We start from the raw sequence: 9316 nt of genomic DNA on the forward strand, positions 1-9316 counted from the left end.
CCAGTACCAGGAGACAATCATTTTAAATGAAATAATTTGTTTGCTTAAATTCTGATCAACGTCAATATAATGTGTAGTCAAATAAAGATAACTTGTATAATGACAAGAAGTCCATGTATCAGAGGTCAAACAAATTCTTTGCTTAAAATTAGAAAAAAAGTTAATAAAAACCTTTTTTGCCAAAAAAATATTTTTTCATAACATCTTTTTTAATGGTAGAAGTAAAAAAACCTTTATATTGTGCATTAAAAGACCACTGAATAGTATCAGTAAAATCATGATTATCTATGAAAGTAAAAGGAAGCTTTGCTCTAATCATATAATCTACTAATTCAGATCTAGCATATTCCTTATTATAATAAAAATTAGTTAAATTACCTAATTTATCTCTACCGAATTGCATATATATTCCAAGTAGAGTCATTACAGACAATATTTTGATTGGTCACGAATATATCCATGCCTTAAAGAAGAAAAGCAAGGGGAGAGATGGCTATAAGACCTTAAAGCTGGACAGGAGCCAAGCTTATGATAGGGTGGAGTGGTGTTTTCTTGAAAAAATGATGTTGAAGATGGAATTTCATTCTAAATGGGTTGTAATTATTATGGATTGTATTTTTATGCCTCCTTTTCAGTGTTGATTAATGTAGAAACAAAAGGGAGTAGCAATCGTAGGCGAGGCATTCGACAAGGTGACCCTTTATTGGCCATACTTATTTCTTATTTGTGTCGAAGGTCTATCGGCATCCATTCACAGAGCTCATGCCTTGCAGAAAATTTTAAGTTTTTCTATCACTCTTAATTACTCGAGTATCTCTTATATCTTATTTGTCGATGTTAGTCTTATCTTATGCAAAGCGAATATTTCTGAACTCAATGCTATCAAATGCTTTCTTCCTAAGTATGAAAGAGCTTCGGGGTAGAAAACAAATTTTGAGAAGTCAGTCCTTTGGTTCTCTCTAAGTGTCCACTCAAATTTTAAAAACATGATATACAAATGGTGATGGGGATGCGCCTGGTTCCTTATCTTGAGGACTATTTAGGTCTCCTTTAAGCTCTTTCAAGAAATAAAAGCAGGGATTTAAAATCAATCAAAGATAGGATTTGGAAGGTGATCCAAGGTTGGAAGGAAAAATTGTTCTCCAGTGGGGGAAATGAGGTGTTGATAAAAACTGTGGCATAGGTTATACCTACTTATGTTATGAATTTTTTTTAACTCCTAAAATCTTTTTGCATGGATTTTTCTCTGCGATGGATAGATTTTAGTTGGATTTTTTGGAAGAAAAAAAGGGATTCACTGGATTAGTTGGGAAAAACTTTGTTGGCCGCAAGAGTTGGGAGGTCTTAATTATTTTAAGGACCTTGGGGTTTTTAATCAAGTGCCTATTGCTAAGAGCTTTGAAGATTATCAAAACTCTTGATTTACTTGTTGCTCGCGTTATCCGTGGGATCTATACACTAGAGTCTTCCCTTCTTGATGCTACAATAGGATCTCAGCGATCTTAACTTTGGAGGCGGTTGGTGTCGGGTAGAGATCTCCAGATGAGGTGGTTGAGGAAGGTGGTTAGTGATGATACAATAATTGATTTCTTTAATGATGTCGTGAATCGATCTTTCAACCCTTATTTCCAAAGGTAATTCCGAATAGAGGGTGGTTGGTGGTTGAGTTTCTAACTCCGTCGAGGAGTTCGTATTTAAGGAGCTGGGAGAAGTGGTTAATGAAGAAGATGTTCTCACAATTTCGCATTATCCCAATTAGTAAATGTGGGCGAATGAAATGCCTGGTAGATTTGGCATTATTCTAAGGAGCATCAATATACGCCTAAGAGTGAGTATAAGCTTGCAATGAAATCAAATTTACTAGTGTGCTTTACGAGCGGCAGGGTCTATGAAAATTGGTGCTCAAAATTTTGGAAAACTAATCTGCCCAAGATCCAAATTTTCATTTGGAAAGCAATTCATAACAACATTCTAGCTATGACTAATTTACAGATAATGGGTCTAGATGTATTACTAGTATGTCGTTTGTATTTGGGGAAGAAAAAGAAAACTACCCATGTTATAATTAATTGCAAACGTGCATCTAGAATTTGGCTTTTATCTCTTCCTTCAGCTTTTTCGTTAGGTGAGAATGATTAACAACTTTGTTGATGATTGGTCTATGTTGATGAACAATCATGATCCAAAAGACTTACAATTAGTTGTGATAGTTTATTGGGCAAATTGGAATGACCAAAATAAACTTGTACTCAAACATGATGTTCCAAAAATTCACTTAAAGTCTTACAGGATTTTGCAGTATTTGGAAGAAGGGTTCTAAAATCATATCAAAAATCATATAAGAAATTATGGAGAGAGTACCTTGAACAAACAGGTTGTCGTCTCTTTCTGGTGGGATTTTTGCAAATCAATTCCCTTAATATAAAGCGACAGGTTGTGGTGTTCTTGAAATTCCAGCTTTGGTCTTCGAGGAGTGATGATTTCTTCACACGAAGTTTCTTCTCCCCTATTTGCTAAAATGCTTGCGATTCATGAAGGAATTCGTTTGGCCGAACGTACGAATTTGGAGAATGTTGCTCTTAAATCAAATTCTCTGGAAGCAATTCGCCTTATCAATGGAGAAACTCGATGGGAGAATGCAATTGAAAGCTGGATTCTAGATATTAAGGCTTTGGCTACCTCTTTTCATCCATTACCTTCTTACATGTTGGTTGGGAGGAAATAAATAACTCACCTCCTTACCAAGGAGGCTTCTAGATTTGATCTTCCATTGTTGTGGTTGATAGAATTTCCTTCCTAGCTTGTTCAAGTCGTGGAAGATGAGAGAGTTTTGTGTGTTACTTCTTTGGCTTCTACCTAATTTTATATAATGAAGTTTAGTTTTTAAAAAAATTGCATCGATTACATTGTGTTTTTTTACCACAAATCTCATGTGCCTAATAAGATGACTAACACCATCTTTTTATAAAAAATAACCACAAGCCTTATAACCTTTTATCCTCCAACCAGACAAATAACCATAAGCTAGAAAATCGTTAATTGTCCATAATAAGGCAACATGAAGTTGGAAGAAAGAGACACTGAAACTATCGTATGTGAGGACACCATTTACCTACAACTCATTTAACTCATCTATCAAAGGTTGTAGGTAAATATCGATATCTTTACCAGGAGATCTTGGCCCAAGAATAAGTAGAGATAAAAAAAAATGGATCGTTCTTTCATACACTTCCAAGGGGGCAAAATATACGAAATGAGCATTACTGGCCACATACTATACGATAAATTCATATTTCCAAATGGGTTAAAACCATCCGAAGAAAGTGTCAATCTCACATTACGAGCATCTGCAGAAAAAGAATGGTACTGGCTATCAAAATATTTCCAACCCTCAATATCAGCAGGATGTCGAAGTATTCCTTCAGTTTTGGACCTTTTATCTTTATGTCACCTCATATCCTCAACAGTATGTTTTGAAAAATATAATCTTTGTAACCTTGTCGTCAATGGAAAATACTTCAACACCCTCTAGTGATGCATATTGTTTCCAAAATAAAGAACAATCATACTTACACGCATGAATTGATTCATATCCCATTCCTAGATCACTTAATCTTTTCTTAGCCTCATAATTTGATTTAGAAAGCCTTACACCATCTGGAAATGCATCGTTTAATAACTTGAGTAACATATCAACTGATTTATCACTCCAATGATTAAGAACCTTAATGTGCATAAACTTCACTAAAAATTTAAACGATGTAAACTTCGGACATCCTGGATACAACTCTTTGTCTACATATGTAACAATTCAGTAAAGTCATTCGTCTCATATTGCTTATTTGATTTTCTAGGAATGTCTTCAAATATTGGACCATTCAAGTCATTCATCATTTGGAGCATCTCATCATCATTATTCCTACCTCTCACTTGATTTATATTATTTCCACCCTCTTCTTTATTTCTACTCGAATCTGAAAATGTAGCTCCAAGAAACCTTGATTTGAGTCTTACCAATGGAGAAACATCTACCTTTTCTCCATGAACTGTCCATCTACGGTATGTCGGAGACATACCATATTTAAATAAATGACGCTCTATATCATTCAATTTATTCCTAAAGACATTTAAACAGTTCAAACAAGGATATCTTGTTTTTCCTTTTGCATCCAAATAATTCTTAGCAACTTCCATAAAACTACTGATTCCCCGTTAAAGTATTGACTACATCTTCGATCTTTCAAAGTTATCCAATTTTGATTCATTGCAATGTTTTTTACAAAAATAATCTTTTGTAGAATTAGATATCTTTTAGTTTATTTGTATTTACAACTTACACTTAACTAACAACTAAACTCATTTACAACAGTAGTATGTATACAATTTGAAAACTGATTAGAATGCATTAATATGAATTAATGAATTTTCAAATATATGAAATGGTTTTTTCTCCTAATTATCAAATATTAAGAATTGAAGGAAGATAAGATTATTGTTGGTAATTAATTCTACACATGCTATTGTTATTTATTTTGTTACCCAACCTTCAAATCACTGATACACTCAAATAACAAACATTTATTAAAAAAATATAACAGAAGATTCTTTGAATAAGTAACAAAAAAGGCACCAAGCAATATAAAGCCATGTGTAGAATTAGATCTTGGATCATGGAAAATGTTAGGGTTGACTTTTTACTGTAGAAACATGTGTCGGTAGCCCTGTTTGACCACATTTTTTACCCATTTCCCATTATTAATTGCCAAAAAAGACCACATATTCTTAAAGTAGAACATACATAGATTATATCTGCATAAAAGTCAAACTATGCTACTTTAGGAAAAATATGAGATAAATGCTGTCAAAGTTGAAAGAAAATAACAGAATTATGTTTTTGCAGAATTGCGCCCAGCACATTTTTGGAGGGTAATTTGTCAAAATGCACATTTTGATTAATGAAGCGCAAGGAGGACATTTCCCACATGTTCAAAACTGTGAATCCAAGTCCAAGTGAGGTGGTTAGGTGAATCTCAACCCTTTTCCACCTAAAATGGAGGGCAGTTTCAACCAACCTATGGTGCTATAAAAGGAAGCCATCCATCCCTCAGCAAATCATCCCTTCCAAGCTTCATTTCATCTTCTTTTAGATGCTCTCTAGTTGTGGAACACGTTTTTAGGGTTTATGTTCATGTTCTTAGTTGTTCATTTCTTCGTTTTTCATGCTTTTACCTTTCGTATTGCTTTTAATTCGAGTTCTTACTTCCGTTCTTTGTTTATTCTATTATTTTAAAGTTCTTTAGTGAGTTTCAACTCCCTTCACGCTCAAGAGAGAAGAGGGTCAAGCTAGAACTCCTTGTTCGACTTATTTATTCATTTAAATTCAATGAAAAATACTTTCTTTATGTTTTCGTGCATTTAGTTTCATTTAATTATGTTCTAAATTAGTTATCAACCTTCTTGTGGAATGCCTTAGTCAAATGATTTGATTTTCAGCACGCTCGGGATTTTGGCCAGATTGCGCCTGGCACTTTTTTGGGTTGGTTTCTAAAAACTTCTCTTTACGTCTTTTTTTCATTCGGCCGGTGGGAACTTGGTTTATACACCAAAGCCCAACCTTGGGAAAGGTGAGTTAGGTAAAATAATAGGAAACCAATATGGGATGTGATTTAGGAATAAGCGCATAAAACATGGTCCTAGGCATAGGCCCTCTGACTCATAATACAAATGAATTGGCAGATATTCTCTAGGATTGTAATCACACATATGAATATGATTGTAGGTTACCCTAGCCTTTGCAGCAACCAAAAGCGATAATGAAATAGTAGAACTCAAATCCCAGGAAAAGTTAGGAATAAAGCCTGGTGCATTTTCCCAATATAGTGTGTTTTCCATGTTTTGCATCAAAACTAAGTTAGGAGACAAGGAGGTTGCGTTTCATTAAATTGCTTGTTAGTTAAAACCCCAAACGACAACATTTCATCACATTTTTCTTCCTAAATCATAATTGCATATTTGAACCATTTCACTACATTACTTGATATTGAAAAGCAACAAGTCCCTGAGGATTCGACCTTGGATTACTTCCGAGTATTACTTGTGATCTTGTGGGCTTGCACGAGTCTCTAATCTTTTTACAGGTAGAGAAAGTCCCAACAAGTTTTTGGCACCGTTGTCGGGGACTTAAGTTTTCAAATCATAATCTTTTCAAGTGAATTGTTTCATTGTGTGATTTTTGCATACCTCTATCATTGGACTTAATTGTTATGTCTAACATTTAAGGGAGTTGTGTATGAGCACAGGGTCTGGTTGGTTGACCTTTGATCCAGAGATTGAAAGAACCCTTGAGATGAATAGAAATCCACAAGATCCTTCACCGCCACAAAATCCACCTGTGAATGGAGATATGGCAGGTAAAGGTAGCAAATCGAGCAGGTGAAATTCCTAATTTGATCATTCTAGCAGATAATCGAGATGTAGCCATGCGGAATTATGTGACTCATGTGTTCCACAACCTAAATTTCAGGGATAAATAATCCTTTACCTCAAGCCGCACAGTTTGAGCTCAAGCCAGTCATATTCCAGATGTTACAGACGATGGGCCATCTCAAATCCTTTATTGAAATAGCTAATGCATTTCAACTTCCTGCTATCTTTGAGGATGCACTATGATTAAAAATGTTTCGTTTTTCTCTCAGGGATGGTGCAAGGACTTGGCTAAATGCGTTAGAACCAAATTTTTATCAACACATGGGCGGAACTGACGGAGAAATTTTTGGCAAAGTACCACATTTTGACCAGGAATGCAAACCTTCGAGAGGACATTGCGTCTTTTAGACAGAAGGAGAACGAAGCAGTTCAAGAAGCTTGGGAGCGTTTTAAGGAGTTACTTAGAAGATGCCCGAGTCATGGATTGCCCGCATGTGTGCAGATTGAACAATTCTATAGAGGATTGGATCGTTCATCGAGGATGATGTTGAACACCGTAGCCAATGGCTCGTTATTAGAAAAGTCGATAAATGAGATCGTTGATATCTTGAATAAGATGATAGATATTAATGACCAAGGCGAAATAGGAAGGTCATTACCAAAGAAGCAAGTTCAGCCGGAGTCTTTGAGTTAGACACTGTAGCTTCAATGCAAGCCCAAATGGCGGTTATGAACCAGATGTTGAAGCAGTTGACAATGGAGAAGAAAACAAAACCCGTCGTTTCAGAGATACCTGAACCCTTTCCTATTTTACAAATTTCGGATATATCTTGTGTCTATTATGGTTATAACCACTTGTATGAGAACTGTCCAGCTAATCCAGCGTCTATTTTCTATGTAGGTCAAGGTGGCTAATGGAATTTCAACCCCGTATTCAAACACTTACAACCCTAAATGGAGGCACCATCCAAAATTTTCCTAGAGTAACCAAGGAGTAGCTAGTAGCAGTGCGCAAGCACCCACTAAACAATACAAGCAAAACTATAGTCCTCCTGGTTTTCCAACTCAACCGGCGTCGCAGCTTCAACAATACAATCAGCAAAGAGGTCAAAATACTATTCAGCAAAGTGGTAGCCACACAAGTTTGTAGGCCATGATGAAAGAGTTCATGACAAGAATGGATGATGTGATAAGAAGCTTGGAGATGCAAGTGGGGCAGATTGCAAATGACCTAAAATCTAGACCCCAAGGTACATTACCTGGACATATAGAAAACCCGAAGCGAGATCGTGAGGGAAAGGATCACTGTAAGGCGGTTATCACGAGAAGCAGACTAAGTTATGATGGACCCTCACTTCCAGACGAAGGAACTGATGTAGTTACACCTGTTCCTGCATCCACCTCCAATCCAGAACAAGAAGAGAAAGCAGAACCCGTAAGTTCAGAAGAAAAAGGTAAGAAGGCGGATAAAGGTAAGTAAATAGTGCCCAGCACTACTCCACAGGTAGGTTATATTAAGATTCCTCTACCTTTCTCCCAAAGGCTAGTTAAAAAGAATCAGGATAGTCATTTTAAGAAGTTCTTTGAGATTCTAAAACAGTTGCATATAAAATATACCTCTCATAAATGCTTTAAAACAAATGCCTAACTACACTAAGTTTTTAAGAGACATCATATCTAGGCGTAAGAAGTTAGGTGAGCCTGAGACGGTAGCTTTGACAAAATGTGGTAGTGATGTTCTAGGGAATCCATTGCCTGTTAAATGTAAGGACCCAGGTAGTTTCACTATTCCTTGCTCAATAGGAGGGAAGAACCTAGGAAGAGCATTGTGTGACTTAGGAGCAAGCATTAATCTTATGCCTCTTTATGTATTTAAAGAGTTAAATATAGGAGAAGCTCGTCCCACTACTGTCACTTTACAACTAGCTGATAGATCCATAAAGAACCGGAAGGAAAAATAGAATATGTGCTTGTTAAAGTTGATAAGTTTATTTTTCCCGCCGATTTCATAATTTTGGACTGTGAGCAGATCTTGAGGTGCCGATCATTCTTGGGAGGCCAATTTTAGCAACTGGAGATACGGTTTTCAATGTTAGGAAAGGAGAGATCACGATGAAGGTCAATGATCAGCAGGTAACCTTCAATGTCCTCGATGCGATGTGTCTCCCGGATGAAGTCGAAGAGTGCTCTACAATAGGGGCAATCATGGAGGAACTCCAGCAAATGATGGTGGAAAACTTCAAAGCAGATTTGGAGGCCGCAGAAAAAGAATCCAAAATTGTGCCTTTTGCCCCAATTTGAGCGTTTTGAGTTTTTGCAGCCAACAATAGCGGATTTCAAGACCTTGCAAACCTCCATCATTGAACCTCCAGAATTGGAAAAAAAAAAACCCCTACCTTCTCATTTAAAATATGCTTATTTGGGCTTAAACGATACTTTGCCCGTTATCGTTTCTTCATATTTGTCTAATGAACATGAATCTTTGCTTTTGCAGGTTTTGTCAAAGTACAAGAGGGCTATTGGATGGACCATAGCGGACATAAGAGGAATTAGCCCTATATTTTGCATGCATAAAATCATCCTGGAGGAAGGAGCCACCAATTCTATTGAGTGCCAAATGAGGCTTAACTCGAAAATGAAAGAGGTGGCCAAAAAGGAAATCATAAAATGGTTAGATGTTGGAGTGATCTACCCCATCTTGGATAGCAGCTGGGTTAGCCCTGTTCAATGCGTTCCCAATAAGGGTGGTATGACGATGATTACAAACGACGACAACGAGTTGATCCCAACTAGAACTTTGACTGGTTGGAGAGTGTGTATGGACTATCGTCGGTTAAACAAGGTAAATCGAAAAGACCATTTTTCATTACCCTTTATTGAACAAATGCTT

At 36.4% G+C, this 9316-nt stretch overlaps 1 non-coding gene across 1 annotated transcript; it reads right to left on the reverse strand.

Moving 5' to 3' along the window:
• Positions 1-6805: 6805 nt before the first annotated feature.
• Positions 6806-6912, reverse strand: LOC148211321 (small nucleolar RNA R71). The gene has a single exon (XR_015791144.1). It is a non-coding gene; the product is annotated as a small nucleolar RNA R71 (small nucleolar RNA).
• Between the last annotated feature and the right edge of the window lie 2404 nt (positions 6913-9316).

Source organism: Momordica charantia, assembly GCF_013281855.1.
Source record: "Momordica charantia cultivar OHB3-1 chromosome 5 unlocalized genomic scaffold, Mcharantia_2.0 BLBB01000005.1, whole genome shotgun sequence".
Lineage (NCBI taxonomy): Eukaryota > Viridiplantae > Streptophyta > Magnoliopsida > Cucurbitales > Cucurbitaceae > Momordica > Momordica charantia.